Source organism: Lissotriton helveticus, chromosome 6 (assembly GCF_964261635.1).
Source record: "Lissotriton helveticus chromosome 6, aLisHel1.1, whole genome shotgun sequence".
Taxonomy (NCBI): domain Eukaryota; kingdom Metazoa; phylum Chordata; class Amphibia; order Caudata; family Salamandridae; genus Lissotriton; species Lissotriton helveticus.
In genome coordinates this window covers 726,017,858-726,038,997 of record NC_136067.1, presented here as the reverse complement: position 1 = coordinate 726,038,997, position 21,140 = coordinate 726,017,858, and positions in this window count along the sequence as shown.

Below are 21,140 nucleotides of genomic sequence, written 5' to 3'. Positions count from 1 at the left end.
CTGTTAAGCATGATCCCATTAGTGGTTAATGATTTACTGTACCATTCCCAATGGTAGAGTTTGCCAGACCTGTCTGTTTCTTCTGTCAACTCCCATCAATTTGGTCTCTTCCCCTGTCCAGGTGTCAATGTCCTGTTATACTCTCCCTTCACCTGTGCCTGATGATGTGGGGGTAATCAAGGTCACTGTTGAGAACAATGCAGAGCAGCTCCTCCCATACAGTAAAAAGATAGCCAATACAAAACAGAGTGAATTGTGAGAAAGTCAAGAACGAGTCAGGCAAATAGGTGCCTCTCCTAAGGTATTTCTGACAGTGAGTGGTGCCTTGAGTACTATTCCTGTTGATTCTTGCATACATATGTATACGCTGGTGTTTTAGATGCGCAGTAGGAAGGTTATTACATGTCTTTTCTTAAGCATTTGTGACCTTCTGCCCCAGTTAAATTCCCTTGACAGATTCTCAACTTGTCATTTCTGGTTTATTTGGTATGTTATAGAGTTTGAGTGTAATTCTGATGTTTGCTGGACAAGCCCCATCAACAACATGGTTCTGTCTTTCGACCTTGTGTATCCCAATTCTTGTGCGGGGAGCTTCTTTGTTCTTCTGTGCCTTGTCTTTAGCCTTTTGGTGCACTCCTTAGGTTGGCCTTTTCTTCTATTTCAGAGTTCTTTGGTTCCCCTGTGGATTGTGCTGTGCCCCTAGGTTCGTCCATTGTTGACTTCTGATTGCCTGTGAGTGGTTGCCTTCTCACTTAAGTCCAGATGTAGATGTTTGTTGCAGGTTGTTCTCTTTCACTTTCAGCTGTTGGCTTCTCTCAGCTGTCAGCATTTCTTACCCTTTCATTTTCCGCCCTTTGCAGCCTCCCAGTCTTGTGCTGCATAAACCTTCATATTACCACTTACGTTCACTCAGTTATATTGACACCTTTGACGATCTTCTGCATGGTTCGGGGTATGTGGCGAACCCCTCGCACACAGTATTGTTGGCTTTAAGGATGAGATCCACATGGTGAAATATATCTGCAGCAAGTGAAAACTGTGATGAGTGAGATGCACAAGGTGGTAATGTCACAATTACTTATTGATAATCTTCATTACTGAGAGCCCAGTATTCCGCATCACAGTACTAGGGCTTACTTTGGCTTAACTTCTACCTCTGTTCAAGCATATTCATGGTATGGTACGGAAACTGGGAGGAGTATGTGTCCCTCTTGTAACTAAAGGAGATGCAGCTAGAAAAAGAAAATAATGAACTAGTTTGCTTAGGTTGAAAATACTTTAGAGGGCAAGTATTTTAACTATCTCAGTGGTGTGCCCTCACCATCACTGAGTAAATACTGCAATGAGGAAGAAATATTTACAGACACTGTTTTGATGACAGGAATTGTGGTCTTTTTGGCTTTTCCTGAAAGACACTAGACATGAAGTTGATGAGTATATAATTTTAATCCAATTATGCTTATGATTGGAGATTTTATTTTACACAGAGATCAAGTTAAAAACAAGCATTGGCAATGCATTGGTTTCGCCTATGTAATGAATAATGAGAGCTATTTTCATCAACTATAGTCTGGGAGAAGGAAAGAGCTCTCTGACAGATATCACGGGAGTGGAGAGGATGTGGTGCAGTGGCCAGAGCTGATGACTCCAGAGCTGGGGATCCCGTGACTGCGCCGCGCAACATTCTGTGATTCTATGCAAATCACTCAATCTCTCTGGCTGATAAATTGTTTTATAAAAATGCTGCAAAAGTAAAAGGTAATACTTTATTAAAATATAGTTCCACCAAAATGGATGTTAACAGTATTTCAGTGGTGAGAAACTGATAAGAGAAGCAGACGGGGAACAAGCATTGGTAAATTTAGGAAAATATTTTACAGCCAATAGAAATGGAGAAAAGGTAATTGGCACTCAGAGGAACCATTGAGAAGCCAGGAAAGAGAGGAGGCAAGATATAAGTTCCTTTTAAGTTTATATTAAAACAATGGATTGCTGTGCAGGCAAAATCTAAAGAAGTGGCTATTTATTTTCCATTTTTATTTTTTTCAGTTGCCTTTGCAGTTACTTACTCCTGCAATTTGTCAAATACCTATGCAGCGGAATGCAGGGCCATGCAAAAGTGCTTGCGCCAACTGTTTAAGATTGCTTTACTATGATTGCATAGACTGTGATGTACTTTCCATAGAATTCGCGTTTGGAGACAGATGAGGTTCCGCGCCTTGTGCATTTCAAACGTACCACGGTTCTGCCCGAGGAGTAAATGAGGTGCTATGTTTCCAGGTAAAGTATTGCGGTCTGTCTTGATTTTTTGCCCTTTTCATGTAATGCATATGCAGAGCTGCCTGGTGCAGAATGTCACCAAGACCTGTACATTCTCCGGAGATTATCATTCTCAGAATTCTGAAGTGCTCTCAACTGTCAACATCCCTTACCCACATAGTTCATCAAATATATTCAGTTGGAACAATTGAATTTGCAAGATTTTGTTTTCTTTTTTGATAAACTGGGGTGGAATTCCATACATGTATGTGATATTTTGACTTTCATTTCTTGGAACAGAGTGGGGGAAGGATATACTTAGAGTTCTGGAGGTTTATTAGAGCTTTAAGCTGTCAAGTTATTGCTGTCAGTTTCAGAAAAGGAAAGAGTCTCGGATGTAAAATTAATTTATTGAATGGAAGTGTTTTGCCTCAGGGGACAACGCCACCGTTTAAATTTCATTTCTCCATCACACTGCCTCATTTACAGAGGGAAAAAAATAACACTTCTTTCTTTTAACTGAGAACTCTTCATTATGCCAAACGGTGCACATATCTTTACAGGATTTCAGAGCTCTACATTTACTGTTGTCATAATAACGTGATATAACTCTTCTGTCTATGTTGGTGACTTTTCTGCGCTTTCGGGTAAAGTGGTTTTTATAATATGATCCATTTATGAAGGAGTGGAGAAAGAAGTAACGTTGATGAGAAAAATGCCCAAGAAAAAAATGTAAGATGTGCTTGTGTCTAATTCCTCAAGGACATAAAATGACATTGTCAACTTGCAAGGATACTTGTCTACTACTTTATTAGAGAAAGTAGCGATTTAAAGAACCAAATGGGTGCTTCTTAAATGTATACTTTTTATTACGCTGAGATTGCATTTTGCTAGTATAAATGAAGGCAAACTCGCCATTAGAGGGTGAAATAACTTTAAATGAACGAGTTATATAATTATATGCCATTCCACATTGTAGTTGTTACATTAAGAGCGGAACCCCAGAGTAGAAAGGAGATTTCAAAATAACGGTGCAGTATTAGAAGGAAATGTCAGTGAGAGTATGTGCCCAGGGAAGACGAAATGCAGGTGAATGCAGGTTTACACTTTGTCGCTTTGCTGCCAAATACGGGTGTGAAATCAAAGAGTCGTACTCTCTTCACTACGTCACTTTTGGTGTGCTAGCGGATATCCAGTGTTTTACACATGACCCCTCCTTCAAACACTGAGTAGAGGGGTTCTGGAGGAGAGCAAACCGCTCATACCCAGCTCCAGCTCTAACTACATCCCGACGTCGCAAGACCTCTGCGACTTCTTAGCCACCTTCTTTCAAAGCAAGATCACAGACATCCACAACAGCTTCAACACCCAGATCCCCAAGACAGCTGCTGACACTTCAGACCCTCCACCCTCGCCTCCTGCTCACCTAGAACCACATCAACGAAGATGGCATCATTAAAATCATGAACACCATCCAATCCGGCTCACCATCAGACCCCTGCCCTCACCACATCTTCAACAAAGCAAGCTCCATCATCGCACCCCAACTCCAGAAGAACATCAACAGCTCCTTCGAGACCACCACCATCCCAGAGAGCTGGAAACACGCCGAGATTAACGCCCTACTCAAGAAAACCAAGGTGGACCCAACGGACCTCAAGAACTTACGGCCCATCTCCCTGCTCCCGTTCCCGGTGAAAGTCATCGAGAAGACGGTCAACATGCAACTGACCCGCTTCCTCGAGGAGAAAAACACCCTGGACGCATCCCAGTCTGGATTCCGCAGCAACCACAGCACCAAAACCGCCCTTATCGCCGCCACTGGCAAAACTGTGGCCCTCATCCTCCTGGACCTCTCAGCCGCCTTCAACACCGTCTGCCACCGCACCCTACGCACACGCCTCCATGACGCAGGGATCCACGACAAAGCCCTGGACTGGACCACCCCCTTCCTCACTGGCAGAACCCAGAGAATCTGCCTCCCCAATCCAACCGGAAGCCACCAACATCACCTGCGGCGTACCCCAAGGATCATCCCTCAGCCCGACCCTTTTTAGCGTCTACATGGCACCGCTCGCTAACATCATCTGATCGCACGACCTGAACATCACCGCATACACCAATGACACTTAACTGATCCTTTCCTTCACCAAGGTCCCTGCCACTGCCTAAACCAACCTCTACGAAGGAATGAAGACCAGTCACCTGAAACTGAACTCAGACAAGACGGAGGTCCTCATCCTCGGCTCGGCTTTTTCTATGTTAATAAAAAGAAATATTTGATATCATTTAGTTGTTCTGTGGGCTTTCCTATAAAGTTGGAAATACCTCCTCCTTATTTTTGGGAACTCCCCCTCCATGTTCTTTTGACCTCATCCTCGGCTCCACCCCCTCCGCCTGGGATGACTCCTGGTGGCCGGCCATGCTGGGAGCTGCGCCAACACCCACCAACCACGCACGCAATCTTGGGTTCATCCTGGATTCAACACTATCAATGACCCAGCAAGTCAACACTGTCTCCTCCTCCTGCTTCAACACCCTCTGCATGCTTTGCAAGATCTACAGATGGATCCCCACCGGAACCAGAAGGCCGGTCATTCAAGCCCTGGTCAGCAGCAGGCTGGACTACGGCAACGCCCTCTTCATTCGGGAACCACAGGCAAACTCCAGAGAAGACTCCAAAACATACAGAACGCCTCTGCATGCTTTATCCTGAACATCCCCCGCCACAGCCACATCACTGCCCATCTGAGAGACAGGCACTGGCTCCCTGTCAACAAGAGGATCACCTCCAGGCTCCTCACCCATGCTCACAAAGCACTCCACAACACCGGACCAACATACCTCAACCAACGACTCACCTTCTACACTCTGAACCGCCAGCTTCGCTCCGCTGACCTCGTCCTCGCCACCATTCCACGCATCCACAGAACGACCACCGGAGCCAGATCATTCTCCCATCTTGCCGCCAAGACATAGAACACCTTCTCCATCCACCTGCGAGAGACCCAGGACCTGCTGACCTTCAGGAAACTTCTCAAGACCTATTTTTTTTAACAGTAGCAGCACCCCTAACAGCGCACTGAGTTCCTCACGGGTGAGTAGTGCACTCTACAAATGATTGATTGATTGATTGATCCCCCGAGCCACGCTGCCTCATGGGCAGTATGTGGATTTGCGTGAGAGTATAAGGGCCTAATTGCGAGTTTGGCGGTTTTTGGCTAAGACCGCCACTGCCTCGGTGCTAGAAAGACCACCAAGCCCGTGGTGCACCCACCGGCTGGACTACAAGTTTAATCAAGGCCGGGCGGTGGCGAGCGGGCTTATGGCAGTGGTATGTTTGGCTCAAAGGAGAACCTAACAAGCATCCCACCACCAAGAGATTGCTTGCAGCACGGTCCTGCATGGTGTGGCATGCATCATGTAATTCATGCCACAGTGCACAGGAACTAAGGTGCAATTTTAGGGGGGCAAAACATATGCCTCCCACACTCACCCCCATGGCCAGATTCAGCTGGGAAATGGCACCCATACCTGCATTTCGACCACCCTTTTCATGGCAAGGTCCCCATCATGAAACGGCCAGTAAAATGCAGGTCATAATATTCTGGCACCGGCAGCATATTCAGGTGTTTTGAAGACCAACGTCACAGCAAGATCCTTGATCCCGGCAGTGGCGGTGGTCTTGTGGTGGTCCCACCATCACACTCATAGTAGGGTGGATGGGTGGTTGTGGTTGGACCAACACCATTAGTACAGTGGTCGCAGGAGTGCCACACTTGCAATAAGGCCATAAGTCTTTGACTAAACCCTCTTGTGGTAAACTAGCTAGCCTGGGCGGGTTTAACTCTGCCCCAATGTGGGTGGTTACCACTGTTTGCTGCTCATTTAATTCTAAACATATATAGAGCCAGATGCACGATGCATTTTACAGGTTGCCAATGGCCAGTTAAGTGCATTTACCTATGTACCAACCCTATTTGGGAGTCAGTAACCTTTGAGGTAAAGGACGTCCCTTCCTACAAGTGAGTCGCACTGGTATGCATGACTGTTTTGTGACTCGGAGTGGAGTTGCAAAACATTCACACATTACCACCAATTTCAAATTGGTGGTAAATCATTCGCAAACGGGAACAAGTCCCCAAGTGACCCCTTCCCCTTTGTGAATAGGGGCTCCAACATTTTTTCTGAGCAGGAAGTGGTCCCACAGACCACTGCCCACTCTAAATATATGAAAAGAAAACTTTTCAATTTTTTTTAAATGCATCCTATTCACCGGGACGGACGGACACTGCTCCTGTACCCCCGGCAATCCTTGCTTAATTTTGAAGCGATCACTTACTTCGTTGACGCTCATTTGGTACCTGACTCTGGTACCAGCTACTGTACTTTCACTGCATTCTACTCCGTTTTTAGAGCGCCCTCGGTGTCTCTTATGGCAGATGAGGCATGATTTAATTAGGCATTATTCAAATGTCCTGATGGTGATCCCCATGATTAGATAGTGGGATCGAAATGCTGTCGACTCTAATTACGCACTTTATACATTTATGTACCATGTGTCATTCAACATGTAAAAGTGCATGATGTAATTTCTGTTCTTTTATTTGAATTCTGAAAGTTGAAGAACCGCCCGCTTTTGTCTAAAAAGCCCTTCTTTGTTTCACGTTGTCCATTGTATTTTCTGTGTATGTTTGAGTAGGGTACAGGCTTGTGCCCCACTTTGTTGAACTGTGGAGAATTCCTCTCCCATACCTCTCAAAAGTAAAGATTGGGCCTCTGTCCGGCTGGACATGTCACACAGAATATAGAAACGATTGTGGCTATATTTATTGAATTGAATTTTTTCTCTTGTAAGGGACCACTGTTGTTTGAAAAAGAATTGATTCCCAAGGCCCCTTGCTGACTGTATTGGGCGCCCTTGTTGTCTTCAGATATAGGCAATTCCCAATGGGTCGCAAATTGCGACCTGCCTCATGAATATTAATGAGGCCGGTCCCTTGCAATCCATTTGGGAATCACAAACATTGCCTGAGACACTGTTGTAAATCAGGATTTGTGACTAGCAAATAGTGAATTGCTAAAAATTGCAATTTGCGGGTCATAAAACCTGACAGTCATACATTTAGCCCATAAACCATCTGTAAAACAACGATAAAACTAAGATCTGCATCATGTAATGCACATTATCAAAATTAGCTTTTATATGAAAAGAGATTAAACAAAGCTACATCAATATAAACTGCCACTGCAGTCAGCATTGAAGATAGTCAGGAACAATAGTCGAAAATGAAGATCAGAACTCAAAATTACATCTTACATATCTGAACAAAAGAGTGCTTGAAATATTCTGTTATTGACCCAATGCACCTAGCAACTAACCCCCCTTAGACACAAATGCACGAGGGAAGACGGAGTCGGAGATGAAGTGTATCAATTTTACATAGAAAGTACATGCGCAGTAATGTTCTTTTCCCTACAATCAAGCATTGTAGTATACAAAATCATTGCCAATCTTATTGTGTGCTATGAAAAGCAAATGCACCATACAAAACCATTCAATAAATAAAACAATTGTTCAGGAAGTATGTTGGACTTCAACTTATTCCTTCATTCAGGAAAGGTGGTTGGCTTCTCATCCTTCCAATGCAGCTTACTCGGAGACCTCACCAGAGAGCCAATTATACCAAACCATAATGTAATGTAATGTTGGATAAATTTGTAAAGCGCACTGTTGTGTAAAAGGCTTCCTGACACTAATCATGCTAATGAGAACATAGAGAAAAGCAACCTACATATTATTAAAGAGAATAATGCTAGATGTTTAACACTTTCCTAAAAGGTTGAAGCTGGATGACAGTGTGTCGACCCAATGGCAAGTAGTTGCAGGATCCTGCCCTTGTCATCGCTACAAGAGTGTAGGAATTTGGGTACACCAGAAGATCTTCTGGAGACATCAGCAAGCAATAATAATGTTGGAACTTTTGCTGATGATGCTGAGGGCCAAAGTGATGAAAAGCACAAAAAATTACCCACAGTACCTAGAAAGTAATATGCTTGGCAACTGGCAGCCAGTGTAGAGTGTAGAGTCTGCAAGATAACTGAAGAAGAAGAAGACCTTGGCAGCTGAAGAGACAGCCTGGTGCCACATTTTCAATACATTGCAGGCATTTCATCAGTCCATTCACAATCAATCCCAAGAATAAAGAACTACCGTAGTCCAAATGACCAACAATGTTTGCCTGCCCCACTAATGGGCATGCTTGTGAAGGAAAAAATGGGAGGATTTTGCAGAAGAGTCATAAATAGAAAACTGATAGATGACTTGATTAACTTTATTATTTAGAGATAACTGAATCAAAATGTACGTCAGGGTTGCAGACTGAAGAGACCAGAGACGGGGCAGAGCCCAATTGTGGAGGCCAAAATTCAAGAGGGAGAATCTGTGGTGAGTCTATGCAAGAAACGACTATATCTTATGTTGTATCCAAGATGAAGTTTGATGAATCTTTAAACAAGCACTTAGCTTGCGCAGGAAAACACTTTTGAAAACTGTCCAAAGGATAACCTGTGTTATCTTCCAAAGACATTAGAAACTGAGTGCCATCTGCATAGCAAATACATCTAAAATCAAAAGAGCAATAGGTGGGTTTTGTCACTTTTAGTATACCAGCTACCACAAGGGGGAGGGGAAGGCCATCCGGTGGATTATCCATTTGGGTAGCCTCTCATGTGGGCTGTTATCTGACTATCCTGAACAGCTACTCCCAAGATATTCAATTGGTAATGCTTACATTTCCATCCAAACTGAGACTCACAATTATTTTTTTTTTTAAAGTTTAAAAAAAAAATGTTTTTATTATGAATAAAACTTAAACAAACAAGGCAATAAAAGCAGTACAGCTGGATATGTGCTCCGGGAGGAGGGAACGTACGCTACAGTTAATACAGATCATCAGTGCAAGGGGGGAGGAGCTGGGGAAATCAGAGTTATAGTACATTGCAGCCTAAACAACATTAGGAATGTCGGGTCAGGGGGAAAGAGGAACATCTGGAATATCAGCGAGGGGTGGTGTACATATATCCCCCCGATAGGAATTCATTGGCCCCAGAGTTTGCCCCACTTCTTTGTTCTGCCGCGTGCCACATACACCGTCTTCTCTCTAAACATACAACAGTCCATGTTCTTCTTCCATGCCAGGATCGTAGGCGGCCTCTGGGAACCTCACAACTGCGCAATGTCTCTCTTGGCCACAATATTCCCAAGGGTCGCCCACTGAGTCTGCGCCACATCATAATCAGTCGGTTCCCAAACATTCAACAGACAACGCCTGGCTTCAGGCTACAGCGCAACACCCGTGACCTCCTCCATCACAGCATGCACTCGATTCCAAAACACTACCACCTCAGGGCATTCCCAAATGATATGGAGGAAAGTACCAACTGAACCACAGCCACGCATACGCAGCCCATCCACAGAATAACCCATACGAATCAGGCTGGGGCCGGTCACATAAACCCGATGCAGGATCTTAAGTTGTACGAGTCGGAGACGGGCCGGAATCGCGACCTCTTTAGGTGAGGATATCGCTGATTGCCAGTCCTTGTCATCTAACTCTAGACCGTCACTGGTCCAGACCTCCCTGATTCGCGGCAACAGGTCAACCCGATCGTTAATCAATTTCTTATATACCAGAGAAATAGTGCTGTCGGGAACATATCCGTCAAGCACCCGATCTTCGAGTGGGGACGATTCCGGGATAACAGTACCTTCAGGAAAAACAGAACTCAAGGCGTGGAGAATCTGCACATAATGGAAGAATTCCTTGTCACTCAGCTCATATTCAACCTTCAACTCCTCGAAAGTCTTAATCCTACCCTTGGCCCAGAGATCACCTAATTTAATTTAATTTAATTTAATTGTGGGTTTATATAGCGCTAGGAATCGACTCCCGGAGGAGTATCTCCACACTTCGACCGCTGGGGAACCCGTCCTGGCTCACCCTGAGAGATGGTCCCTGATGGGTATCTCTAAGGTGCGACCAAGCATCCCCGGTGGTCTGGGGGGGCCGTTGTGAAGATGAGGCAAGCTGATGCCCAGAGTTGCCGAGTTTGGTTTCTGACTAGAGTAGGCACCGAGGCGAGAATTATCGAGTCCGCTGACCCTGGTCCACGACCCTGCCGCGTCGGGAATCGAACCCTGGTCCCGGGCCGTTCTCTGCTTACGGGTCTGCCATCTCTAACCAGTGAGCCACACTTCTCCTACCCTAGAAATACCGATCATATCCCACTTCTCAAAACCTTTTGTCATCAATAGGCTGCCCAGTCTTTCAGACTCATAGAGCGGAGTCGCCCGGGTCAGTCGATCCTTCCATCCCATTGCCGCAGTCGCACAATGCCACACCCGCACCGCGATCTTGGTGGGTCCCGAAAGTTTCCCTCCATCCAATTTGGAATACAACGCCCTTTTATAGTCTACACCCGGGAGCAGCAACCTATCCATCTCGAACGCAGGATTTAACGCAGGACCGTACAATCCATGGTTAATCGCACACAGCTGAGAGGCCCAATAGTATTGCCTAATATCCAGAAGTGCGATACCGCCATCATACCAGGGAAGCGTCAGTTTGGCGAGGGCAATCCGTGAACACCCATCCCATATCAACCGCCTCTGCAAACTCTCCACCTCCCGAAAATAGCTCGCCGGGATGACATCAAACGTGTTCTGTAGCGCGTATAAAAACCGCGGCAAGGACATCATTTTAAAAAGAGCTGCGCGCCCGAGGGGGGACAATGGCAGTCTGCGCCAGGCCACAACGTCAGATTTTAACCGTTGGAGCAGAGGAAGCAGATTACGATCGTAACGGACCTCGGGGTCTAACGTAATAAAGACCCCCAAATATTTGAATCCCACCTGTGTCACCTGTATGGGGCAACCGCGCGGCAAAGAGGGAGTGTCGCCCGAAAGTACGTAGACACAAGACTTAGCCCAATTAATCATGAGGCCTGAGTTCCTTCCGAACGAGTTCGACACGTCAAACAATACAATCAATGACTTTCGAGGCGGCGTGAGATACAACAAGATATCGTCTGCATAGAGTGATATTCGATCCTCAAATTCTGGGGTCCACTGAATACCCCTCATCGATGGCACCTACCGCAGCCATGCAGCCAGGGGTTCCAAGGCGAGGGCAATAAGAAGCGGGTACAATGGACACCCCTGCCGCGTGCCCCTCCCGAGAACAAAGGACGGGGAAACCCAACCATTCACCACAATCTGAGCCAACGGTTCCACATACAAAAGTTTCACCCATCCTATGAAACCAGAACCAAAACCAAACTTTGCAAGGGCGGCCCAGAGATACGGCCATTCCACTGTATCAAAGGCCATCGTAGCGTCCAAGTAAGCCAAGATGGCCGGTTCACGCAGTGACGCTACTCTCGCGAGAACGCCATGCAAGCGCCGCAAGTTCAATGCTGTATCACAATGTGGAATGAAACCAGATTGATCCGGATGGATAAGGTCACTGATAACTGTTATCAAGCGGTTTGCCAGCAATTTTGCAAGGATCTTGGCTCCGCATTTAGAAGCGAAATAGGCCTTTAAGATGCACAGCGATGCCGCGGCTTCCTTTCCTTGTGAATCACCACAATGGTCACAAGTCGCTGATCACGGGGGAGGGAGCCGATATCTCGCGATTCCAGGAACATATCACGAGGATAAGGGCGCCATTTGGTCAGGACGCAGCTTGTAAAGCTCGATGGGGAGACCATTAGGGCCCATAGCTTTTCTCGAACGAACAGAGTGAATAGCGAGTGCCACCTCGTCAACCGAAAGTGCTGCGTCCATCAGGTCCCTATCTGAATCCGACAAGCAAGGCAACGGAATATCTCGTAACAGCAGATGAGAATCTTCCTCTAGTCTATCGGAGACTGGGGAATACACATTTCGAAAATGTTCAGCAAAACATTCAACAATCTCAACAGGGTCAGTCACTCGCACTCCATCAGCTCTCTCAATCACAGGAACCACACGACTCGCCCTCTCCTTTCTGTCTAACCAAGCAATCAGTTTCCCAGCCTTGTCTCCCACATCATATAGCCGTCCCTGCTGCTCTCTACTCATGACTCTAGCAGCGTCCGTAACCAATGCCCTATAATCAAGTTGTTTGAGATTGAGGACATGGACCCTGTCATGGGTGATACCCAATTCCAACTCCCCTTCCAACTCAGCTATTTCAGTCTCGAGGCGGACCACTGCCTCATTTTTGCTTTTCTTGGCACCAGCGATTAACGATAGCGCCTGCCCATGGATGACAGTCTTGAAAGCCTCCCACAGTGAAACAGGAGTGGACACAGATCCCTCATTCTCAGCAAAATACAGATCCAGAGACTTGACCAATTCTGCCCGGGTTTTGGGATTGCGGAGATACCAAAGATTAATCGGGGCCACTCGAACCTCAGCCCCCATCCTCGTGTCTATCGAAAGCCACAGTGGGGAGTGATCTAAAATACCCCGAGCCAGGTTTCTAACTTCCCTAACTGACGAGACCTGTGCTGCTGGCATCAAGACAAGTCTAGATAGACTACCATGAGCACCAGAGTGGAAGGTGTATAGTGCCTATCCCGGATACAGTAGCCTCTAGCAATCCACCAGTCCCAGCGTGTCCAGAAACCCACTCAGCCAAGACTGTGATCCCGTAAGGTCCCTGGGGGGGTAGCGGTCCTCCCTGCTAGAGACGACAGAATTGAAATCTCCACCTATTGCCAGAACGTCATCTGGAAGTCCCAAAACTATTCTCCCCAAATCAGCAAAAGTCGTAGTCTGCAGACCAGGAGGGACGTATACAGAAAGCAGTGAAACAGTCTTCCCCTCCCACCTACCAGTGAGAGCAGCATAGCGCCCCCTGTCATCGAGGACTATGTCATCTACCTCCAGGGGGAGGGAGTTCTTAACTAGAATACCCACCCCTCTAGAACCAGTAGTGAATCAGGAGTGTGCAGCAAGACGATATCCTCGCCGATTCATAGCATGGCATGTGTTGCCGATCAGATGTGTCTCTTGCAGTAAAACTACATCAGGGGAGAGGCGTCTCAGTAATTGCAACACCACGCCACGTTTTATCCTATCCCCCAACCCGTTAAAATTCCAACACAGAATCTTCAAACCCCACCCCATCCCAGAAGAGAATGCAGAACCCACCCCCCAGCGAACACAAAACCCAGATCCATAAGTAAAACAATACGTTGCCCTGAGATAAAATAAAACATACCCAAACCCCCTCCTCCACCCCCGATAAACACCCGATGCAACCCCCCCCACCCTGCACCCCTGCATTAGAATCAAAAGCCACCCTAACTTGCAGTGTGCCTGTCGCCCTAAGATTAACTAGTCTACAAAAAGAAACCCGGTGGAGGAAAGAGTCCCATTCCCCTCGCCACCCCTGGGTCTCCCACCATAAGTAACGCAAATGTATAAGGCAATGAACCACAGCTGCAAGTTATGTACAATGTCCGGAAACTAGGAACCATTGCTCATTCTTGCTCCAACGGGCCACCTTCAGCTCCTCCAGAATGTTCCGAGCGATCACGCTGCATAGGCAATGTGTCAAGCCAGTCACTCACTCTCTCAGGGCGGTCAAAGAAAAACGTCCGATCCTCGTATTCAACACGTAGCCGAGTTGGGAAGAGCATCGCGTATTTCATACCCATGTCCCTCAGTCGTCGCTTCACCACCTGAAATACCATCCTTTGCTTCTGAACGAACTGGGTGAAGTCTGGGTAGAAGCTCACAGTAGTGTTTTCGAACTTCGTGGGGCCGCCCACCCGCGATGCCTGCAGGATAGCGTCTCTATCCCTGAAGTTGAAAATTCTAGCAATAATAGGCTGCGGAGGGGCACCCTGCTTCGGCTTCCCACCCGGCACTCGATGTGCATGTTCCACCGCAAAGAAGTTACTCAGGCCTTTGGGGGCGAGATGATTGAGGATGAGGTCTTCCACAATAAGGTCTACAGTTGGTTCTTCCGATTTTTCAGGGACCCCAATAATACATATATTATTGCGTCTGGCCCGACTTAATCCTCCAGCCGTCAAGCAAAGAGATCATTGGAGGATCGTAGATTGCGAACCTTCGTCTGTAAATCGGACACGTCAGTGGTAAGGCTGGAGGTCTTCAAATCTAGGGATTTGACCTTTTCGTTAGTCTTTGATAAGTCCACCCTGATCAAATTGACATCGATTGCCACAGTGTCAAGCTTAAGGGCCAGAGCCTCATATTGCTGGCCAATGGAGGTCTTCATACTGGCAATGGCTCCCATGACATCTTGTAAAGTCAAATCATCCGACCCGGCTGAGCCGTCACCTGCCTCCACCAGAGTCCTGCTCGCACCACCGGGGGACCCCTTAGGATGGGTATAGCGATCCATAACATTCGATTAAATAGTACCCCCCCGGTGAACGGTCTTGGTCTTTCGCCTCTCGCCATCGGGTTTGCCCGCCATAGTGGTTGTTGCGCCCCAGAGGGCCCTTTGAGACCTGGTAAAAATGGCTCCACACGATACAAACCTACAAGATTTCCAAAAGCGAATTTCAGCAGGATATCACCACGACCATAAACACTCTGCCGTTGGCATGCGATAAAGGTGCGGGGCCCGGCTGCACCCCGGGGCTAGAGCGGTCCTAAGATAGGAGGAGGCTGAGGGACCACAAACGAAACCGAAAGTCAACTCCAAGGTGGTGAACAGAGCCTCACAAGCCGTTGTTGTTCAATTACTGCCTGGGCACCATAATGACTCGAGCTCGGGGTAGCTCCATGGAGCGGGCCACAAAAGTTTGGATTATCGTAGTTGCGGTTCCCGGAGTCCAAATCGATTTCTGAAAGCAGCTATTAGATCAGCTGGGTTGCATCTTTGATAACCCATCGTCGTAATCAGAATAATGTTCAGGATATATGCGGGAGGTGGCAAGGGTCCCGGGAGCCCTGTGCTCACTCGGCCATCTCGGATGCGCGCGAAGCTCCTCCTGACTCACAATTATTAATATCTATTCCCGACCTGTAACCCTGGCCCAAGAATCTAAAACTCTTGAGGAGTAAAATCTCTTCATCCCGAAGGTGTCATCCAATTCAGGATTGATAGTGGGGGGAGATCTAAATTGCCACTTTGTACCCCTTTCAGGCTCGCATGATGTTATCCCCAATGAGGAGGACCTTCTGTGGGCTATACCTGATCCCCAAACCTGTCCAGTTAAATCTTGGTCTCCTCTAGTCTTACAAACTAATGCCATCTTCTTGAATCACTCCCTGAGGGCCTGTCATGGCCGTACTCCCTTGGATAGGCCGAGTAAGCCTGCATTCAATAGAACCGACAAGGCTTTCCAAATAGACTATATTATGGTTGAGTGTAGGTCTTGGCATAGGGTCAAGGATTTTGAGGTCATCCCACGTGTTAACAGTGACCATAATGCTTTGATACTATCTCACAGGGTCCCGAATTCAGGTATTTCGCCTGTTAGAAAGACCCCCATTGATGATAGGTTAATTCTCACCAATTACAGGAGAAGAATAAAGTGGGGGACAATGAAACAGTCCCCAGAGAAGCTGAAAGCACTGTATGAAATGGTCATTCCAATACTGCAGGAACTTGGCACCTCTATGTTCGATGGGCTTAACTCAGCCCATACACACTGGGTTGCAACACTCCACAACCACCTTATAGTCAATTTAGCCAATATTTTAAATCCTATTAGCCGCCCCCAAAAAAATAAAATGTCATCACATATGTGGTATAATGCTGAGTGTCGCAAGGCCAAGACAGCGTTGCTAGCGGCTATCAAAGGGAAAAATAAGTCCCTAACAAAAATCAGGCGGGCCTGGTACAAAGAAGTTGTCTCTAGTGCAAAACTGTCCTGGGAAGAAAACAAATGGTCGGATATTAAAACCGCCTTACGGACTCGGACATGAAAACATTTTGGGCAATAGTAAGAACGGGTAGTAAGGAGGGGAATCCTGCGGGTGAACCAAATCTACCAGCTGAATTGTGGACCGAGCAATTCACAGCTCTGTTTGCAATCGACCCAGAACAGGATGCTCAAATAGACCCCACGGGCACATCTTGTTTCCAAACTGTTTGTGCAGAAGATCAACCAGTACTAGCTACTAGACAGGTAAATGAGTTCTATGAAGGGATAAAATTACGCGAGGTTATTGTAGCGATAGAAAAACTACCAGCTGGAAAAGCACCTGGCTTAGACAAACTCCCCGGGGATTTGATCCGCGAGGAACCGTCTATATGGGGCCCTTACTTGTTGGTATTATTCAATGTCATCATGAACGGCATGCCCATTCCTGACACCTGGGCCGGGTCCGATATCACCCCAATATTTAAAACGGGCTCTCCTTTACACCCTGCAAACTATAGACCGATCAGTTTGATCAATGTCACGCAAAAACTGTTTGCTCGGGTACTATTAGAAAGGATCCAGGGCTGGCTGGAAGGAAATGATATCATTAGCCCCTATCCAGCAGGATTCAGGAAGAACACCTCCACAGTGGACCAAGTATTTAGATTCCAACTAATTGCTTGGAAGATGGTATCAATAGAGGGTGGCAGCCTCTATTTGATATTCGTGGACCTGAAAACTGCTTTTGACCTCGTGCCCAGACCCAAACTTTGGGTGGTCATCAGAGATATGGGGATCCCTTCCTATCTACCTGACCGGCTAATCAAGCTGCATGACGCCACCTATGCCCAAGTAAGATGTGGAAGGGGAGGAGAACTAACCAACAGGCTCCCAGTTGGCAGAGGTGTGAGACAGGGCTGTGTGCTCGCACCGACCCTGTTTTGCCTCTTTGTCAACACACTTATCCCACTACTGGCTGAGGTCTCAAATAATGATGCCCCAAAGTTAGCAAACACCAAGGTGGCAGCCTTGATGTTTGCTGATGATACCCTTCTGCTATCCAAGACACCGATGGGTATCCAGAGGTTATTTGAGAGCTTTTCCGTATTCTGCAACACTAGGGGTTTGGCGATTGATACCATTAAAACTAAGTTCATGATTGTTAATCCGCCTAAGGCCAGACGGCCCAATCCACAACTGAATGGGATAGCTTTGGAAAGGGGGTCTGTCTTCGAGTATCTGGGGGTCACTCATACAGAAGACATGCAGTGGGTGGCCCAGATAGCCAAAGCTAAGCTCAAGTTATCCCAGATTGCTGGGAGCATAGCCAAATTGGCAAGGGAATCACCATCTAAACCCATTGCCCCGCGATTGAAATGTACAGGATGCAAGCGCGGGGAGCCACACTGTATGGGCCAGAACTCTGGGGACACTGCTTGTCCACTCCTTTAACTGTAGTGGAGAACAGTTTCCTAAGACAAATTATGGGTCTCCCAGCGCGTACCCCGCTAATCCCCTTGCGACTAGACCTTGGAATCTCGCCGATCGAAGACGAGGTCGCCTTAAGACCTCTAACCTTTTGGTGAAGACTCTGGGTGACTCCTGAACTAGCATCATATCAGGCAGAAACTAATGAGCTTTTTTCCTACCCGGGTCTGTTGAAAAAGGTTCCTTGGTTTGCACATGTGAAGCATGAGTGTGAAAAGCTCGGTAAACCAACCTTGTGGAGTACACCAGGGTCTACTAGTCCCTCGGTTCCTCGAGCTTTACTACCAAGGATTTATCGCACCCAAAAGCTTCAGACCATGCATTCAAACCCAAAACTGGGCACCCTTACATCTCAGTTCCTCACAGTGAAGGATAATTATAACCTTGAAACCTTTATGTATGATATCCTTCCACAGGCGGCAAGGAAACTGTATGTCCAGTTTAGACGTGTACGTGCCTTCACCAACAAATGGGCTGGGAAGAATGAGGATGGGTGCCCAGCTTGCAATACACAAGAGAAAACAGAATTGCATGTTTTATTTTTTTGCCCTGGTTATCAGAAAGCGAGGTGCTATTGGCTAGTACAACTTTGCCGGAATCTGGGGTTCGAGCATTGCAGGGAGGCATTTCAAGTCCTAAAATATGACACATCCAAACCGATTGTATTTGCTGTTTCTCGCCATTTAAATACAATCTGGCGAAGGAGATGGGGCTTTATTAAAAAGGAAAAATCACTTTAAATTGCCTATCGGCATCCAATATTAATATATTGTGACTAGAATGAGATTACTATTTATGAGATACAGATTTTTAATCGCTCTTGTATATATCAGTTTTTATGAAGAATGTCATTTTATTGTATATCGCCTATTTTTAAATTATTTATTGAATTATTTCTGTTATCTCTTATCTGTTTGCTGAGTGCACCAACATTACCTGAAATAATTGTTTTCCACTTTCATGTCCTCCCCATCTCTCAGACTATTTATCCAGCAAAACATAGTACTATGAGTTATAATTAGTGACTGTAACATTTTATAGAGTGTTGTATGGAATTGTATGAATTGCTTATGTATGTTTGTTATTCTGTTGATTTTTGTACACTTTTATGGTCCTAGCGACCGAAATAAAGGTTTTCGAAACAAAAGAAATGTATTTATTTATTTATTTATTTTGAAAGTTTTATATAGCGCGAACAAGATCTTTGCAGATATCAGAGCGCTTTACATAGAAAGGGGGAACATGAGGGAGCATAGTCAAACAGATACGTCATTGATGCTAATAGTACAAATACGTGGGAACATAGAAGATAATGTAAGTAGGTAATACAAGTAAAACAAATGAACAAAGGGGACGACAAGTAATAAAGATCGGTGCAGAGACTTTAATGAGTCCAGAACACTAGTTCAAGTGTATTTAGCCATGAGGATAGCTTTTACTTCTTTCTTAAACAGTGTAGTGGAGGAGATGAGCCTCGTATCAGGAGGGAGTGAGTGCCAGATCCTGGGTGCCATTCCTGAGAAGGAGCGCTTATAAGTTTTTTCCTTACGGAATCTTCGAGGCTTCAGCAGAAGATTGTTTGTGCCTCTGGTGTTTCTAGAGCCTCCAGAAATTGTTAGCTTCTGAGTGAGATAGCTGGGTGAGCTCAGGTGGACAGCCTTGTGCGTCATGCAGGCGATTTTCAGATGTATTCTCGCTTCAAAAGGTAGCCAGTTCAAGTATTTCAAGTCAGGTGAGATATGTGAGTGTTTTTTTGACCCAGTGATGAGTCTCGCTGCAACGTTTAGAGAAGCTCTTAGGGGTGCGGTAGTAGTTAGGGGGAGTCCGCAGAGGGCAATGCTGCCATATTCTATTCGAGGGATGACTAGTGCTTGTACTGCAGTTTGGAAGTCTTTGGCAGGGAGGAAGGGTTAAAGTTTCCTCAGGGTATTGATTTGGTAGTTCGCTCCCTTAGTTGCCTTGCTGATATGTTGCTGCATATTGAGATTGGTGTCCAGTGTTATGCCTAAAGATTTTGCTGAGTCCACGATGGTGGGTTGGACATTGAGTGCAGTTAGGTGTTTAAGCCAAATTTGTGTGGTAGAGATCTTCGCGGGAGGAGAGATAAGAAGGAACTCTGTTTTCAGAGCGTTGAGTTTGAGATGATTATCGGCAAGCCAGGATTGGTTGCTTCTGATGGTTGAGTTCAGGAGCAAAATGTCATTGGGGGATTGTACTTTGAGATATAGTTGGGTATCATCGGCGTACATGTGAAAGTGTACATTGGCTGCTTGTAACAAGGTGGTGAGAGGTTCCATAACTAGGTTGAACAAAGTTGGGGATAGGGAGGAGCCTTGGGGGACGCCTAACGAAACAGGTATTGGCGAGGACATCAGGTTGTTGCTCTTGAATTTCTGCGACCTGTTGTGTAGAAAGGAAGTGAACCACTTGAGAACAGTCCCAGATAGACCCATTTTTGTGTTTAAAAGTTTGAGTAAATTCTCATGTTTGACGGTGTCGAATGCCGTAGAGAGATCAAGAAGGATGAGGAGGCAGGTATCGTTTTGGTCTAGGATTTGAAGGGCGTCGTCAATTATGTGGGTCATAGCAGTTTCTGTACTGTGTCCTGCTCGGAAGCCTGATTGATGAGGGTTGAGGGGATCAAACTGAACAATGTGTTTAGTCAGTTGTAGTTGTGCGCATTTTTCCAACAATTTGGCGAGAGTGGGGATATTGGTAATGGGACGGTAGTTGTTTAAATCAGAGGGGTCGACTGTAGGTTTCTTTAGTAAAGGTGTGACTTGACCCACTTTGAGGGAGTCAGGGATGGTTCCTTGTTGAAGTGAGCTGTTGATAATTTTAGTCCAGAGTGGGAGGAGCACAGGGGTAAAGTCTTTCACAGCGTTAGCAGGAAGGGGGTCTGTGAGGTGATTGGATGGTTTCAAGGTGCTGAGCAGTTTGCCAATTTCTTCTTCAGAGTAGGTGACAAAGGCTGACCATGTAGCATTGTTTTTTGGTTCAGTGGGTGATATGCATTGCGGTTTGGAGTAGAGGCTTGCGCCACTAAGGAGGTCGCCCTTTATGCTCTCAGTTTTTTGGATAAAGAAATCGGAGAAGTCTTCACAGGAGGGAGCCTCGCGCGTGGTGCTGAGTGGCTGGGGTTGTTCTTTGGATTGTGTTCTGATTAGCTCAAACAGTTTTCTCGGACGGTTTTTTGCTTGGTCGAGCTGGAGGCTGAAGAAGTCTGTTTTTGAGCGTTTAATTTTCCTGAAGTAGGCGTTTCTCTTTTTCTTCAGTGTTTTTAGATGCAGTGCAGATGGATCTGATCTCCAGGTGCGCTCTGCCATTCGCATGGCCCGTCTATCTTCATTGAGACTCCCGTCGTACCATGGGTTGGAGATTTTAGTGGAGACTCTTTTTAGTTGCATAGGTGCAGCCTCGTTAATTATTGAGGTCATCGCGTTGATATAGTGGTCAGTCAAGGATTGAACGTCCGTAGTGCCGGTAGGGGGAAG